We start from the raw sequence: 10,001 nt of genomic DNA on the forward strand, positions 1-10,001 counted from the left end.
TCGTATTTTTTCACTTTTACGTGTGTGGATGTCATTGTAAAAAGTTTATCTTTTCTTCAGGGCGAAGGTGCTGACGTAGCCACTATAGCTCAGTGGTTAGAGCACTGGTCTTGTAAACCAGGGGTCGTGAGTTCAATCCTCACTGGTGGCTAGAGCAAAGCGTATTTTTTCACTTTTACGTGTGTGGATGTCATTTGTAAAAAGTTTCTCTTTGCTTCAGGGCGAAAGTGCTAACGTAGCCACTATAGCTCAGTGGTTAGAGCACTGGTCTCGTAAACCAGGGGTCGTGAGTTCAATCCTCACTGGTGGCTAGAGCATAGCGTAGTTTTTCACTTTTACGTGTGTGGATGTCATTTGTAAAAAGTTTATCTTTGCTTCAGGGGCGAAGGTGCTAACGTAGCCATCATAGCTGAGTGGTTAGAGCACTGGTCTCGTAAACCAGGGGTCGTGAGTTCAATCCACACTGATGGCTAGAGCGTAGCGTATTTTTTCACTTTTACGTGTGTGGATGTCATTTGTAAAAAGTTTATCTTTGCTTCAGGGCGAAGGTGCTAACGTAGCCATCATAGCTCAATGGTTAGAGCACTGGTCTCGTAAACCAGGGGTCGTGAGTTCAATCATCACTGGTGGCTACAGCATAGCGTATTTTTTCACTTTTACGTGTGTGGATGTTATTTGTAAAAAGTTTTTCTTTGCTTCAGGGCGAAGGTGCTAACGTAGCCATCATAGCTCAGTGGTTAGAGAACTAAGCTCGTAAACCAGGGGTCGTGAGTTCAATGGTGGCTAGAGCATAGCGTAATTTTTCACTTTTACGTGTGTGGATGTCATTTGTAAAAAGTTTATCTTTGCTTCAGGGGCGAAGGTGCTAACGTAGCGATCATAGCTGATTGGTTAGAGCACTAGTCTCGTAAACCAGGGGTCGTGAGTTCAATCCACACTGGTGGCTAGAGCATAGCGTATTTTTTCACTTTTACGTGTGTGGATGTCATTTGTAAAAAGTTTATCTTTACTTAAGGGCGAAGGTGCTAACGTAGCCACTATAGCTCAGTGGTTAGAGCACTGGTCTTGTAAACCAGGAGTCGCAAGTTCAATCCTCACTAGTGGCTAGAGCATAGCGTATTTTTTCACTTTTACGTGTGCAGATGTCATTTGTAAAAAGTTTATCTTTGCTTCAGGGGCGAATTCGCTAACGTAGCCACTATAGCTGAGTGGTTAGAGCACTGGTCTTGTAAACCAGGGGTCGTGAGTTCAATCCTCACTGGTGGCTTGAGCATATCGTATTTTTTCACTTTTACGTGTGTGGATGTCATTGTAAAAAGTTAATCTTTGCTTCTGGGCGAAGGTGCTAACGTAGCCACTATAGCTCAGTGGTTAGAGCACTGGTCTTGTAAACCAGGGGTCGTGAGTTCAATCCTCACTGGTGGCTGGAGCAAAGCATATTTTTTCACTTTTACGTGTGCAGATGTCATTGGTAAAAAGTTTATCTTTGCTTCAGGGGCGAATTCGCTAACGTAGCCACTATAGCTCTGTGGTTAGAGCACTGGTCTTGTAAACCAGGGGTCGTAAATTCAATCCTCACTAGTGGCTATAGCATAGCGTATTTTTTCACTTTTACGTGTGCAGATGTCATTGGTAAAAAGTTTATCTTTGCTTCAGGGGCGAATTCGCTAACGTAGCCTCTATAGCTCTGTGGTTAGATCACTGGTCTTGTAAACCAGGGGTCATGAGTTCAATCCTCACTAGTGGCTACAGCATAGCGTATTTTTTCACTTTTACGTGTGCAGATGTCATTGGTAAAAAGTTTATCTTTGCTTCAGGGGCGAATTCGCTAACGTAGCCACTATAGCTCTGTGGTTAGATCACTGGTCTTGTAAACCAGGGGTCATGAGTTCAATCCTCACTAGTGGCTACAGCATAGCGTATTTTTTCACTTTTACGTGTGCAGATGTCATTGGTAAAAAGTTTATCTTTGCTTCAGGGGCGAATTCGCTAACGTAGCCACTATAACTCTGTGGTTAGAGCACTGGTCTTGTAAACCAGGGGTCGTAAATTCAATCCTCACTAGTGGCTACAGCATAGCGTATTTTTTCACTTTTACGTGTGCAGATGTCATTGGTAAAAAGTTTATCTTTGCTTCAGGGGCGAATTCGCTAACGTAGCCACTATAGTTCTGTGGTTAGAGCACTGGTCTTGTAAACCAGGGGTCGTAAATTCAATCCTCACTAGTGGCTACAGCATAGCGTATTTTTTCACTTTTACGTGTGCAGATGTCATTTGTAAAAAGTTTATCTTTGCTTCAGGAGCGAATTCGCTAACGTAGCCACTATAGCTCTGTGGTTAGAGCACTGGTCTTGTAATCCAGGGGTCATGAGTTCAATCCTCACATGCTAGAGCAAAGCGTATTTTTTCACATTAACGTGTGTGGATGTCATTTGTAAAAAGTTTATCTTTGCTTCAGGGCGAAGGTGCTAACGTAGCCACTATAGCTCAGTGGTTAGAGCACTGGTCTTGTAAACCAGGGGTCGTAAATTCAATCCTCACTAGTGGCTACAGCATAGCGTATTTTTTCACATTTACGTGTGCAGATGTCATTGGTAAAAAGTTTATCTTTGCTTCAGGGGCGAATTCGCTAACGTAGCCACTATAGCTCTGTGGTTAGATCACTGGTCTTGTAAACCAGGGGTCATGAGTTCAATCCTCACATGCTAGAGCAAAGCGTATTTTTTCACATTAACGTGTGTGGATGTCATTTGTAAAAATTTTATCTTTGCTTCAGGGGCGAAGGTGCTAACGTAGCCATCATAGCTAGTTCAATCCTCAATGGTGGCTAGAGGATAGCGTATTTTTTCACTTTTACGTGTGTGGATGTCATTGTCAAAAGTTTATCTTTGCTTAAGGGCGAAGGTGCTAACGTAGACACTATAGCTCAGTGGTTAGAGCACTGGTCTTGTAAACCAGGGGTCGTGAGTTCAATCCTCACTGGTGGCTAGATCAAAGCGTATTTTTTCACTTTTACGTGTGTGGATGTCATTTGTAAAAAGTTTATCTTTTCTTCAGGGCGAAGGTGCTGACGTAGCCACTATAGCTCAGTGGTTAGAGCACTGGTCTTGTAAACCAGGGGTCGTGAGTTCAATCCTCACTGGTGGCTGGAGCATAGCGTATTTTTTCACTTTTACATGTGTGGATATCATTTGTAAAACGTTTATCTTTGCTTCAGGGCGAAGGTGCTAACGTAGCTACTATAACTCAGTGGTTAGAGCACTGGTCTCGTAAACCAGGGGTCGTGAGTTCAATCCTCACTGGTGGCTAGAGCAAAGCGTATTTTTTCACTTTTACGTGTGTGGATGTCATTTGTAAAAAGTTTCTCTATGCTTCAGGGCGAAAGTGCTAACGTAGCCACTATAGCTCAGTGGTTAGAGCACTGGTCTCGTAAACCAGGGGTCGTGAGTTCAATCCTCACTGGTGGCTAGAGCATAGCGTATTTTTTCACTTTTACGTGTGTGCATGTCATTTGTAAAAAGTTTATCTTTTCTTCAGGGGCGAAGGTGCTGACGTAGCCACTATAGCTCAGTGGTTAGAGCACTGGTCTTGTAAACCAGGGGTCGTGAGTTCAATCCTCACTGGTGGCTGGAGCATAGCGTATTTTTTCACTTTTACATGTGTGGATATCATTTGTAAAACGTTTATCTTTGCTTCAGGGCGAAGGTGCTAACGTAGCTACTATAACTCAGTGGTTAGAGCACTGGTCTCGTAAACCAGGGGTCGTGAGTTCAATCCTCACTGGTGGCTAGAGCAAAGCGTATTTTTTCACTTTTACGTGTGTGGATGTCATTTGTAAAAAGTTTCTCTATGCTTCAGGGCGAAAGTGCTAACGTAGCCACTATAGCTCAGTGGTTAGAGCACTGGTCTCGTAAACCAGGGGTCGTGAGTTCAATCCTCACTGGTGGCTAGAGCATAGCGTAGTTTTTCACTTTTACGTGTGCAGATGTCATTGGTAAAAAGTTTATCTTTGCTTCAGGGGCGAATTCGCTAACGTAGCCACTATAGCTCTGTGGTTAGATCACTGGTCTTGTAAACCAGGGGTCATGAGTTCAATCCTCACTAGTGGCTACAGCATAGCGTATTTTTTCACTTTTACGTGTGCAGATGTCATTGGTAAAAATTTATCTTTGCTTCAGGGGCGAATTCGCTAACGTAGCCACTATAGCTCTGTGGTTAGAGCACTGGTCTTGTAAACCAGGGGTCGTAAATTCAATCCTCACTAGTGGCTACAGCATAGCGTATTTTTTCACTTTTACGTGTGCAGATGTCATTGGTAAAAAGTTTATCTTTGCTTCAGGGGCGAATTCGCTAACGTAGCCACTATAGTTCTGTGGTTAGAGCACTGGTCTTGTAAACCAGGGGTCGTAAATTCAATCCTCACTAGTGGCTACAGCATAGCGTATTTTTTCACTTTTACGTGTGCAGATGTCATTGGTAAAAAGTTTATCTTTGCTTCAGGGCGAAGGTGCTAACATAGCCACTATAACTCAGTGGTTAGAGCACTGGTCTCGTAAACCAGGGGTCGTGAGTTCAATCCTCACTGGTGGCTAGAGCAAAGCGTATTTTTTCACTTTTACGTGTGTGGATGTCATTTGTAAAAAGTTTATCTTTGCTTCAGGGCGAAGGTGCCAACGTAGCCACTTTAGCTCAGTGGTTAGAGCACTGGTCATGTAAACCAGGGGTCGTGAGTTCAATCCTCACTGGTGGCTAGAGCATAGCGTATTTTTTCACTTTTACGTGTGTGGATGTCATTTGTAAAACGTTTATCTTTGCTTCAGGGCGAAGGTGCTAACGTAGCCACTATAGCTCAGTGGTTAGAGCACTGGCCTCGTAAACCGGGGGTCATGAGTTCAATCCTCACATGCTAGAGCAAAGCGTATTTTTTCACATTAACTTGTGTGGATGTCATTTGTAAAAATTTTATCTTTGCTTCAGGGGCGAAGGTGCTAACGTAGCCATCATAGCTCAGTGGTTAGAGCACTGGTCATGTAAACCAGGGGTCGTGAGTTCAATCCTCACTGGTGGCTAGAGCATATCGTATTTTTTCACTTTTACGTGTGTGGATGTCATTTGTAAAAAGTTTATCTTTGCTTCAGGGCGAAGGTGCTAACGTAGCCACTATAGCTCAGTGGTTAGAGCACTGGTCTCGTAAACCAGGGGTCGTGAGTTTGTAAAACGTTTTTCTTTGCTTCAGGGCGAAGGTGCTAACGTAGCCATCATAGCTCAGTGGTTAGAGAACTATGCTCGTAAACCAGGGGTCGTGAGTTCAATGGTGGCTAGAGCATAGCGTAATTTTTCACTTTTACGTGTGTGAATGTCATTTGTAAAAAGTTTATCTTTGCTTCAGGGGCGAAGGTGCTAACGTAGCGATCATAGCTGATTGGTTAGAGCACTGGTCTCGTAAACCAGGGGTCGTGAGTTCAATCCACACTGGTGGCTAGAGCATAGCGTATTTTTTCACTTTTACGTGTGTGGATGTCATTTGTAAAAAGTTTATCTTTACTTAAGGGCGAAGGTGCTAACGTAGCCACTATAGCTCAGTGGTTAGAGCACTGGTCTTGTAAACCAGGGGTCGCAAGTTCAATCCTCACTAGTGGCTAGAGCATAGAGTATTTTTTCACTTTTACGTGTGTGGATATCATTTGTAAAACGTTTATCTTTGCTTCAGGGCGAAGGCGCTAACATAGCCACTTTAGCTCAGTGGTTTGAGCACTGGTCTCGTAAACCAGGGGTAGTGAGTTCAATCCTCACTGGTGGCTAGAGCAAAGCGTATTTTTTCACTTTTACGTGTGTGGATGTCATTTGTAAAAAGTTTATATTTGCTTCAGGGCGAAGGTGCTAACGTAGCCATCATAGCTCAGTGGTTAGAGCACTGGTCTCGTAAACCAGGGGTCGTGAGTTCAATCCTCACTGGTGGCTAGATCAAAGCGTATTTTTTCACTTTTACGTGTGTGGATGTCATTTGTAAAAAGTTTATCTTTGCTTCAGGGCGAAGGTGCTAACGTAGCCACTATAGCTCAGTGGTTAGAGCACTGGTGTTGTAAACCAGGGGTCGTGAGTTCAATCCTCACTGGTGGCTAGAGCATATCGTATTTTTTCACTTTTACGTGTGTGGATGTCATTTGTAAAATGTTTATCTTTGCTTCAGGGGCGAATACTCTAACGTAGCCACTATAGCTCAGTGGTTAGAGCACTGGTCTTGTAAACCAGGGGTCGTGAGTTCAATCCTCACTGGTGGCTAGAGCATAGCGTATTTTTTCACATTAACGTGTGTGGATGTCATTTGTAAAAATTTTATCTTTGCTTCAGGGGCGAAGGTGCTAACGTAGCCATCATAGCTTAGTGGTTAGGGCACTGGTCTCGTAAACCAGGGGTCGTGAGTTCAATCCTCACTGGTGGCTAGAGTATATCGTATTTTTTCACTTTTACGTGTGTGGATGTCATTTGTAAAAAAATTCTCTTTGCTTCAGGGCGAAGGTGCTAACGTAGCCACTATAGCTCAGTGGTTAGAGCACTGGTCTTGTATACCAGGGGTCGTGAGTTCAATCCTCACTGGTGGCTAGAGCATAGCGTATTTTTTCCCTTTTACGTGTGTGGATGTCATTGTAAAAAGTTTATCTTTGCTTCAGGGCGAAGGTGCTAACGTAGCCACTATAGCTCAGTGGTTAGAGCACTGGTCTTGTAAACCAGGGGTCGTGTGTTCAATCCTCACTGGTGGCTAGAGCATAGCGTATTTTTTCCCTTTTACGTGTGTGGATGTCATTGTAAAAAGTTTATCTTTGCTTCCGGGCGAAGGTGCTAACGTAGCCACTATAGCTCAGTGGTTAGAGCACTGGTCTTGTAAACCAGGGGTCGTGAGTTCAATCCTAACTGGTGGCTAGAGCATAACGTATTTTTTCACTTTTACGTGTGTGGATGTCATTTGTAAAATGTTTATCTTTGCTTCAGGGGCGAATACTCTAACGTAGCCACTATAGCTCAGTGGTTAGAGCACTGGTCTTGTAAACCAGGGGTCGTGAGTTCAATCCTCACTGGTGGCTAGAGCATAGCGTATTTTTTCACATTAACGTGTGCGGATGTCATTTGTAAAAATTTTATCTTTGCTTCAGGGGCGAAGGTGCTAACGTAGCCATCATAGCTCAGTGGTTAGGGCACTGGTCTCGTAAACCAGGGGTCGTGAGTTCAATCCTCACTGGTGGCTAGAGCATATCGTATTTTTTCACTTTTACGTGTGTGGATGTCATTTGTAAAAAAATTCTCTTTGCTTCAGGGCGAAGGTGCTAACGTAGCCACTATAGCTCAGTGGTTAGAGCACTGGTCTCGTAAACCAGGTGTCGTGAGTTCAATCCTCACTGGTGACTAGAGCATAGCGTAGTTTTTCACTTTTACGTGTGTGGATGTCATTTGTAAAAAGTTTATCTTTGCTTCAGGGCGAAGGTGCTAACGTAGCCACTATAGCTCAGTGGTTAGAGCACTGGTCTTGTAAACCAGGGGTCGTGAGTTCACTCCTCACTGGTGGCTAGAGCATAGCGTATTTTTTCACTTTTACGTGTGTGGATGTCATTGTAAAAAGTTTATCTTTGCTTCAGGGGCGAAGGTGCTAACGTAGCCATTATAGCTCAGTGGTTAGAGCACTGGTCTTGTAAACCAGGGGTCATGAGTTCAATCCTCACTGGTGGCTAGATCAAAGCGTATTTTTTCACTTTTACGTGTGTGGATGTCATTTGTAAAAAGTTTATCTTTGCTTCAGGGCAAAGGTGCTAACGTAGCCACTATAGCTCAGTGGTTAGAGCACTGGTCTTGTAAACCATTTGTCGTGAGTTCAATCCTCACTGGTGGCTAGAGCATAGCGTATTTTTTCACATTAACGTGTGTGGATGTCATTTGTAAAAAGTTTATCTTTGCTTCAGGGGCGAAGGTGCTAACGTAGCCATCATAGCTCAGTGGTTAGGGCACTGGTCTCGTATACCAGGGGTCGTGAGTTCAATCCTCACTGGTGGCTAGAGCATATCGTATTTTTTCACTTTTACGTGTGTGGATGTCATTTGTAAAAAAATTCTCTTTGCTTCAGGGCGAAGGTGCTAACGTAGCCACTATAGCTCAGTGGTTAGAGCACTGGTCTCGTAAACCAGGGGTCGTGAGTTCAATCCTCACTAGTGGCTACACATAGCGTTTTCTTTCACTTTGACGTGTGTGAAAGTCATTTGTAAAAAGTTTATCTTTGCTTCAGGGCGAAGGTGCTAACGTAGCCACTATAGCTCAGTGGTCAGAGCACTGGTCTTGTAAACCAGGGGTCGTGAGTTCAATCCTCACTAGTGGCTACAGCATAGCGTATTATTTCACTTTTACGTGTGCAGATGTAATTTGTAAAAAGTTTATCTTTGCTTCAGGGGCGAATTCGCTAACGTAGCCACTATAGCTCTGTGGTTAGAGCACTGGTCTTGTAAACCAGCGGTCGTGAGTTCACTCCTCACTGGTGGCTAGAGCATAGCGTATTTTTTCACTTTTACGTGTGTGGATGTCATTGTAAAAAGTTTATCTTTGCTTCAGGGGCGAAGGTGCTAACGTAGCCATTATAGCTCAGTGGTTAGAGCACTGGTCTTGTACACCAGGGGTCATGAGTTCAATCCTCACTGGTGGCTAGATCAAAGCGTATTTTTTCACTTTTACGTGTGTGGATGTCATTTGTAAAAAGTTTATCTTTGCTTCAGGGCAAAGGTGCTAACGTAGCCACTATAGCTCAGTGGTTAGAGCACTGGTCTTGTAAACCAGGGGTCGTGATTTCAATCCTCAATGGTGGCTAGAGCATAGCGTATTTTTTCCCTTTTACGTGTGTGGATGTCATTGTAAAAAGTTTATCTTTGCTTCAGGGCGAAGGTGCTAACGTAGCCACTATAGCTCAGTGGTTAGAGCACTGGTCTTGTGAAGCAGGGGTCGTGTGTTCAATCCTCACTGGTGGCTAGAGCATAGCGTATTTTTTCCCTTTTACGTGTGTGGATGTCATTGTAAAAAGTTTATCTTTGCTTCAGGGCGAAGGTGCTAACGTAGCCACTATATCTCAGTGGTTAGAGCACTGGTCTTGTAAACCAGGGGTCATGAGTTCAATCCTCACTGGTGGCTAGAGCATAACGTATTTTTTCACTTTTACGTGTGTGGATGTCATTTGTAAAATGTTTATCTTTGCTTCAGGGGCGAATACTCTAACGTAGCCACTATAGCTCAGTGGTTAGAGCACTGGTCTTGTAAACCAGGGGTCGTGAGTTCAATCCTCACTGGTGGCTAGAGCATAGCGTATTTTTTCACATTAACGTGTGTGGATGTCATTTGTAAAATTTTTATCTTTGCTTCAGGGGCGAAGGTGCTAACGTAGCCATCATAGCTCAGTGGTTAGGGCACTGGTCTCGTAAACCAGGGGTCGTGAGTTCAATCCTCACTGGTGGCTAGAGCATATCGTATTTTTTCACTTTTACGTGTGTGGATGTCATTTGTAAAAAAATTCTCTTTGCTTCAGGGCGAAGGTGCTAACGTAGCCACTATAGCTCAGTGGTTAGAGCACTGGTCTTGTAAACCAGGGGTCGTGAGTTCAATCCTCAGTAGTGGCTACAGCATAGCGTATTTTTTCACTTTTACGTGTGCAGATGTAATTTGTAAAAAGTTTATCTTTGCTTCAGGGGCGAATTCGCTAACGTAGCCACTATAGCTCTGTGGTTAGAGCACTGGTCTTGTAAACCAGCGGTCGTGAGTTCACTCCTCACTGGTGGCTAGAGCATAGCGTATTTTTTCACTTTTACGTGTGTGGATGTCATTGTAAAAAGTTTATCTTTGCTTCAGGGGCGAAGGTGCTAATGTAGCCATTATAGCTCAGTGGTTAGAGCACTGGTCTTGTAAACCAGGGGTCATGAGTTCAATCCTCACTGGTGGCTACAGCTTAGCGTATTTTTTCACTTTTACGTGTGTGG

General features: G+C 43.7%; 50 non-coding genes across 50 annotated transcripts; all 50 read left to right on the top strand.

The window, feature by feature from the left end:
* The first annotated feature begins 78 nt into the window (after positions 1-78).
* Positions 79-151, top strand: Trnat-ugu (transfer RNA threonine (anticodon UGU)). Its single transcript has one exon. It is a non-coding gene; the product is annotated as a tRNA-Thr (tRNA).
* An 87-nt stretch (positions 152-238) lies between these two features.
* Positions 239-311, top strand: Trnat-cgu (transfer RNA threonine (anticodon CGU)). The gene has a single exon. It is a non-coding gene; the product is annotated as a tRNA-Thr (tRNA).
* Positions 312-399: 88 nt separating this feature from the next.
* On the top strand, positions 400-472 carry Trnat-cgu (transfer RNA threonine (anticodon CGU)). Its single transcript has one exon. It is a non-coding gene; the product is annotated as a tRNA-Thr (tRNA).
* An 87-nt stretch (positions 473-559) lies between these two features.
* On the top strand, positions 560-632 carry Trnat-cgu (transfer RNA threonine (anticodon CGU)). The gene has a single exon. It is a non-coding gene; the product is annotated as a tRNA-Thr (tRNA).
* A 401-nt stretch (positions 633-1,033) lies between these two features.
* Positions 1,034-1,106, top strand: Trnat-ugu (transfer RNA threonine (anticodon UGU)). Its single transcript has one exon. It is a non-coding gene; the product is annotated as a tRNA-Thr (tRNA).
* An 88-nt stretch (positions 1,107-1,194) lies between these two features.
* Trnat-ugu (transfer RNA threonine (anticodon UGU)) lies at positions 1,195-1,267 on the top strand. Its single transcript has one exon. It is a non-coding gene; the product is annotated as a tRNA-Thr (tRNA).
* An 86-nt stretch (positions 1,268-1,353) lies between these two features.
* Trnat-ugu (transfer RNA threonine (anticodon UGU)) lies at positions 1,354-1,426 on the top strand. Its single transcript has one exon. It is a non-coding gene; the product is annotated as a tRNA-Thr (tRNA).
* Positions 1,427-1,514: 88 nt separating this feature from the next.
* On the top strand, positions 1,515-1,587 carry Trnat-ugu (transfer RNA threonine (anticodon UGU)). Its single transcript has one exon. It is a non-coding gene; the product is annotated as a tRNA-Thr (tRNA).
* Positions 1,588-1,836: 249 nt separating this feature from the next.
* Trnat-ugu (transfer RNA threonine (anticodon UGU)) lies at positions 1,837-1,909 on the top strand. The gene has a single exon. It is a non-coding gene; the product is annotated as a tRNA-Thr (tRNA).
* A 567-nt stretch (positions 1,910-2,476) lies between these two features.
* Positions 2,477-2,549, top strand: Trnat-ugu (transfer RNA threonine (anticodon UGU)). Its single transcript has one exon. It is a non-coding gene; the product is annotated as a tRNA-Thr (tRNA).
* A 366-nt stretch (positions 2,550-2,915) lies between these two features.
* On the top strand, positions 2,916-2,988 carry Trnat-ugu (transfer RNA threonine (anticodon UGU)). The gene has a single exon. It is a non-coding gene; the product is annotated as a tRNA-Thr (tRNA).
* An 87-nt stretch (positions 2,989-3,075) lies between these two features.
* Trnat-ugu (transfer RNA threonine (anticodon UGU)) lies at positions 3,076-3,148 on the top strand. The gene has a single exon. It is a non-coding gene; the product is annotated as a tRNA-Thr (tRNA).
* Positions 3,149-3,235: 87 nt separating this feature from the next.
* On the top strand, positions 3,236-3,308 carry Trnat-cgu (transfer RNA threonine (anticodon CGU)). The gene has a single exon. It is a non-coding gene; the product is annotated as a tRNA-Thr (tRNA).
* Positions 3,309-3,395: 87 nt separating this feature from the next.
* On the top strand, positions 3,396-3,468 carry Trnat-cgu (transfer RNA threonine (anticodon CGU)). Its single transcript has one exon. It is a non-coding gene; the product is annotated as a tRNA-Thr (tRNA).
* Positions 3,469-3,556: 88 nt separating this feature from the next.
* On the top strand, positions 3,557-3,629 carry Trnat-ugu (transfer RNA threonine (anticodon UGU)). The gene has a single exon. It is a non-coding gene; the product is annotated as a tRNA-Thr (tRNA).
* Positions 3,630-3,716: 87 nt separating this feature from the next.
* On the top strand, positions 3,717-3,789 carry Trnat-cgu (transfer RNA threonine (anticodon CGU)). The gene has a single exon. It is a non-coding gene; the product is annotated as a tRNA-Thr (tRNA).
* An 87-nt stretch (positions 3,790-3,876) lies between these two features.
* On the top strand, positions 3,877-3,949 carry Trnat-cgu (transfer RNA threonine (anticodon CGU)). Its single transcript has one exon. It is a non-coding gene; the product is annotated as a tRNA-Thr (tRNA).
* Positions 3,950-4,037: 88 nt separating this feature from the next.
* Trnat-ugu (transfer RNA threonine (anticodon UGU)) lies at positions 4,038-4,110 on the top strand. Its single transcript has one exon. It is a non-coding gene; the product is annotated as a tRNA-Thr (tRNA).
* An 87-nt stretch (positions 4,111-4,197) lies between these two features.
* On the top strand, positions 4,198-4,270 carry Trnat-ugu (transfer RNA threonine (anticodon UGU)). Its single transcript has one exon. It is a non-coding gene; the product is annotated as a tRNA-Thr (tRNA).
* Positions 4,271-4,518: 248 nt separating this feature from the next.
* Positions 4,519-4,591, top strand: Trnat-cgu (transfer RNA threonine (anticodon CGU)). Its single transcript has one exon. It is a non-coding gene; the product is annotated as a tRNA-Thr (tRNA).
* An 87-nt stretch (positions 4,592-4,678) lies between these two features.
* On the top strand, positions 4,679-4,751 carry Trnat-ugu (transfer RNA threonine (anticodon UGU)). Its single transcript has one exon. It is a non-coding gene; the product is annotated as a tRNA-Thr (tRNA).
* A 245-nt stretch (positions 4,752-4,996) lies between these two features.
* On the top strand, positions 4,997-5,069 carry Trnat-ugu (transfer RNA threonine (anticodon UGU)). The gene has a single exon. It is a non-coding gene; the product is annotated as a tRNA-Thr (tRNA).
* A 499-nt stretch (positions 5,070-5,568) lies between these two features.
* Trnat-ugu (transfer RNA threonine (anticodon UGU)) lies at positions 5,569-5,641 on the top strand. Its single transcript has one exon. It is a non-coding gene; the product is annotated as a tRNA-Thr (tRNA).
* Positions 5,642-5,728: 87 nt separating this feature from the next.
* On the top strand, positions 5,729-5,801 carry Trnat-cgu (transfer RNA threonine (anticodon CGU)). The gene has a single exon. It is a non-coding gene; the product is annotated as a tRNA-Thr (tRNA).
* Positions 5,802-5,888: 87 nt separating this feature from the next.
* Trnat-cgu (transfer RNA threonine (anticodon CGU)) lies at positions 5,889-5,961 on the top strand. Its single transcript has one exon. It is a non-coding gene; the product is annotated as a tRNA-Thr (tRNA).
* Positions 5,962-6,048: 87 nt separating this feature from the next.
* Trnat-ugu (transfer RNA threonine (anticodon UGU)) lies at positions 6,049-6,121 on the top strand. Its single transcript has one exon. It is a non-coding gene; the product is annotated as a tRNA-Thr (tRNA).
* An 88-nt stretch (positions 6,122-6,209) lies between these two features.
* Positions 6,210-6,282, top strand: Trnat-ugu (transfer RNA threonine (anticodon UGU)). Its single transcript has one exon. It is a non-coding gene; the product is annotated as a tRNA-Thr (tRNA).
* Positions 6,283-6,370: 88 nt separating this feature from the next.
* Trnat-cgu (transfer RNA threonine (anticodon CGU)) lies at positions 6,371-6,443 on the top strand. The gene has a single exon. It is a non-coding gene; the product is annotated as a tRNA-Thr (tRNA).
* Positions 6,444-6,530: 87 nt separating this feature from the next.
* Trnat-ugu (transfer RNA threonine (anticodon UGU)) lies at positions 6,531-6,603 on the top strand. The gene has a single exon. It is a non-coding gene; the product is annotated as a tRNA-Thr (tRNA).
* An 86-nt stretch (positions 6,604-6,689) lies between these two features.
* On the top strand, positions 6,690-6,762 carry Trnat-ugu (transfer RNA threonine (anticodon UGU)). Its single transcript has one exon. It is a non-coding gene; the product is annotated as a tRNA-Thr (tRNA).
* An 86-nt stretch (positions 6,763-6,848) lies between these two features.
* Positions 6,849-6,921, top strand: Trnat-ugu (transfer RNA threonine (anticodon UGU)). Its single transcript has one exon. It is a non-coding gene; the product is annotated as a tRNA-Thr (tRNA).
* Positions 6,922-7,009: 88 nt separating this feature from the next.
* Positions 7,010-7,082, top strand: Trnat-ugu (transfer RNA threonine (anticodon UGU)). Its single transcript has one exon. It is a non-coding gene; the product is annotated as a tRNA-Thr (tRNA).
* Positions 7,083-7,170: 88 nt separating this feature from the next.
* Trnat-cgu (transfer RNA threonine (anticodon CGU)) lies at positions 7,171-7,243 on the top strand. Its single transcript has one exon. It is a non-coding gene; the product is annotated as a tRNA-Thr (tRNA).
* Positions 7,244-7,330: 87 nt separating this feature from the next.
* On the top strand, positions 7,331-7,403 carry Trnat-cgu (transfer RNA threonine (anticodon CGU)). Its single transcript has one exon. It is a non-coding gene; the product is annotated as a tRNA-Thr (tRNA).
* An 87-nt stretch (positions 7,404-7,490) lies between these two features.
* Positions 7,491-7,563, top strand: Trnat-ugu (transfer RNA threonine (anticodon UGU)). Its single transcript has one exon. It is a non-coding gene; the product is annotated as a tRNA-Thr (tRNA).
* Positions 7,564-7,650: 87 nt separating this feature from the next.
* Positions 7,651-7,723, top strand: Trnat-ugu (transfer RNA threonine (anticodon UGU)). The gene has a single exon. It is a non-coding gene; the product is annotated as a tRNA-Thr (tRNA).
* Positions 7,724-7,810: 87 nt separating this feature from the next.
* On the top strand, positions 7,811-7,883 carry Trnat-ugu (transfer RNA threonine (anticodon UGU)). The gene has a single exon. It is a non-coding gene; the product is annotated as a tRNA-Thr (tRNA).
* An 88-nt stretch (positions 7,884-7,971) lies between these two features.
* Positions 7,972-8,044, top strand: Trnat-cgu (transfer RNA threonine (anticodon CGU)). The gene has a single exon. It is a non-coding gene; the product is annotated as a tRNA-Thr (tRNA).
* An 87-nt stretch (positions 8,045-8,131) lies between these two features.
* On the top strand, positions 8,132-8,204 carry Trnat-cgu (transfer RNA threonine (anticodon CGU)). The gene has a single exon. It is a non-coding gene; the product is annotated as a tRNA-Thr (tRNA).
* Positions 8,205-8,290: 86 nt separating this feature from the next.
* On the top strand, positions 8,291-8,363 carry Trnat-ugu (transfer RNA threonine (anticodon UGU)). Its single transcript has one exon. It is a non-coding gene; the product is annotated as a tRNA-Thr (tRNA).
* An 88-nt stretch (positions 8,364-8,451) lies between these two features.
* On the top strand, positions 8,452-8,524 carry Trnat-ugu (transfer RNA threonine (anticodon UGU)). The gene has a single exon. It is a non-coding gene; the product is annotated as a tRNA-Thr (tRNA).
* Positions 8,525-8,611: 87 nt separating this feature from the next.
* On the top strand, positions 8,612-8,684 carry Trnat-ugu (transfer RNA threonine (anticodon UGU)). Its single transcript has one exon. It is a non-coding gene; the product is annotated as a tRNA-Thr (tRNA).
* Positions 8,685-8,771: 87 nt separating this feature from the next.
* On the top strand, positions 8,772-8,844 carry Trnat-ugu (transfer RNA threonine (anticodon UGU)). Its single transcript has one exon. It is a non-coding gene; the product is annotated as a tRNA-Thr (tRNA).
* An 86-nt stretch (positions 8,845-8,930) lies between these two features.
* Trnat-ugu (transfer RNA threonine (anticodon UGU)) lies at positions 8,931-9,003 on the top strand. The gene has a single exon. It is a non-coding gene; the product is annotated as a tRNA-Thr (tRNA).
* An 86-nt stretch (positions 9,004-9,089) lies between these two features.
* Trnat-ugu (transfer RNA threonine (anticodon UGU)) lies at positions 9,090-9,162 on the top strand. Its single transcript has one exon. It is a non-coding gene; the product is annotated as a tRNA-Thr (tRNA).
* An 88-nt stretch (positions 9,163-9,250) lies between these two features.
* Positions 9,251-9,323, top strand: Trnat-ugu (transfer RNA threonine (anticodon UGU)). Its single transcript has one exon. It is a non-coding gene; the product is annotated as a tRNA-Thr (tRNA).
* An 88-nt stretch (positions 9,324-9,411) lies between these two features.
* Trnat-cgu (transfer RNA threonine (anticodon CGU)) lies at positions 9,412-9,484 on the top strand. Its single transcript has one exon. It is a non-coding gene; the product is annotated as a tRNA-Thr (tRNA).
* An 87-nt stretch (positions 9,485-9,571) lies between these two features.
* Trnat-ugu (transfer RNA threonine (anticodon UGU)) lies at positions 9,572-9,644 on the top strand. The gene has a single exon. It is a non-coding gene; the product is annotated as a tRNA-Thr (tRNA).
* Positions 9,645-9,732: 88 nt separating this feature from the next.
* Positions 9,733-9,805, top strand: Trnat-ugu (transfer RNA threonine (anticodon UGU)). Its single transcript has one exon. It is a non-coding gene; the product is annotated as a tRNA-Thr (tRNA).
* Positions 9,806-9,892: 87 nt separating this feature from the next.
* On the top strand, positions 9,893-9,965 carry Trnat-ugu (transfer RNA threonine (anticodon UGU)). The gene has a single exon. It is a non-coding gene; the product is annotated as a tRNA-Thr (tRNA).
* Positions 9,966-10,001: the final 36 nt, after the last annotated feature.

This window comes from Argiope bruennichi, chromosome 10 (genome assembly GCF_947563725.1).
Source record: "Argiope bruennichi chromosome 10, qqArgBrue1.1, whole genome shotgun sequence".
Taxonomy (NCBI): Eukaryota; Metazoa; Arthropoda; class Arachnida; order Araneae; family Araneidae; genus Argiope; species Argiope bruennichi.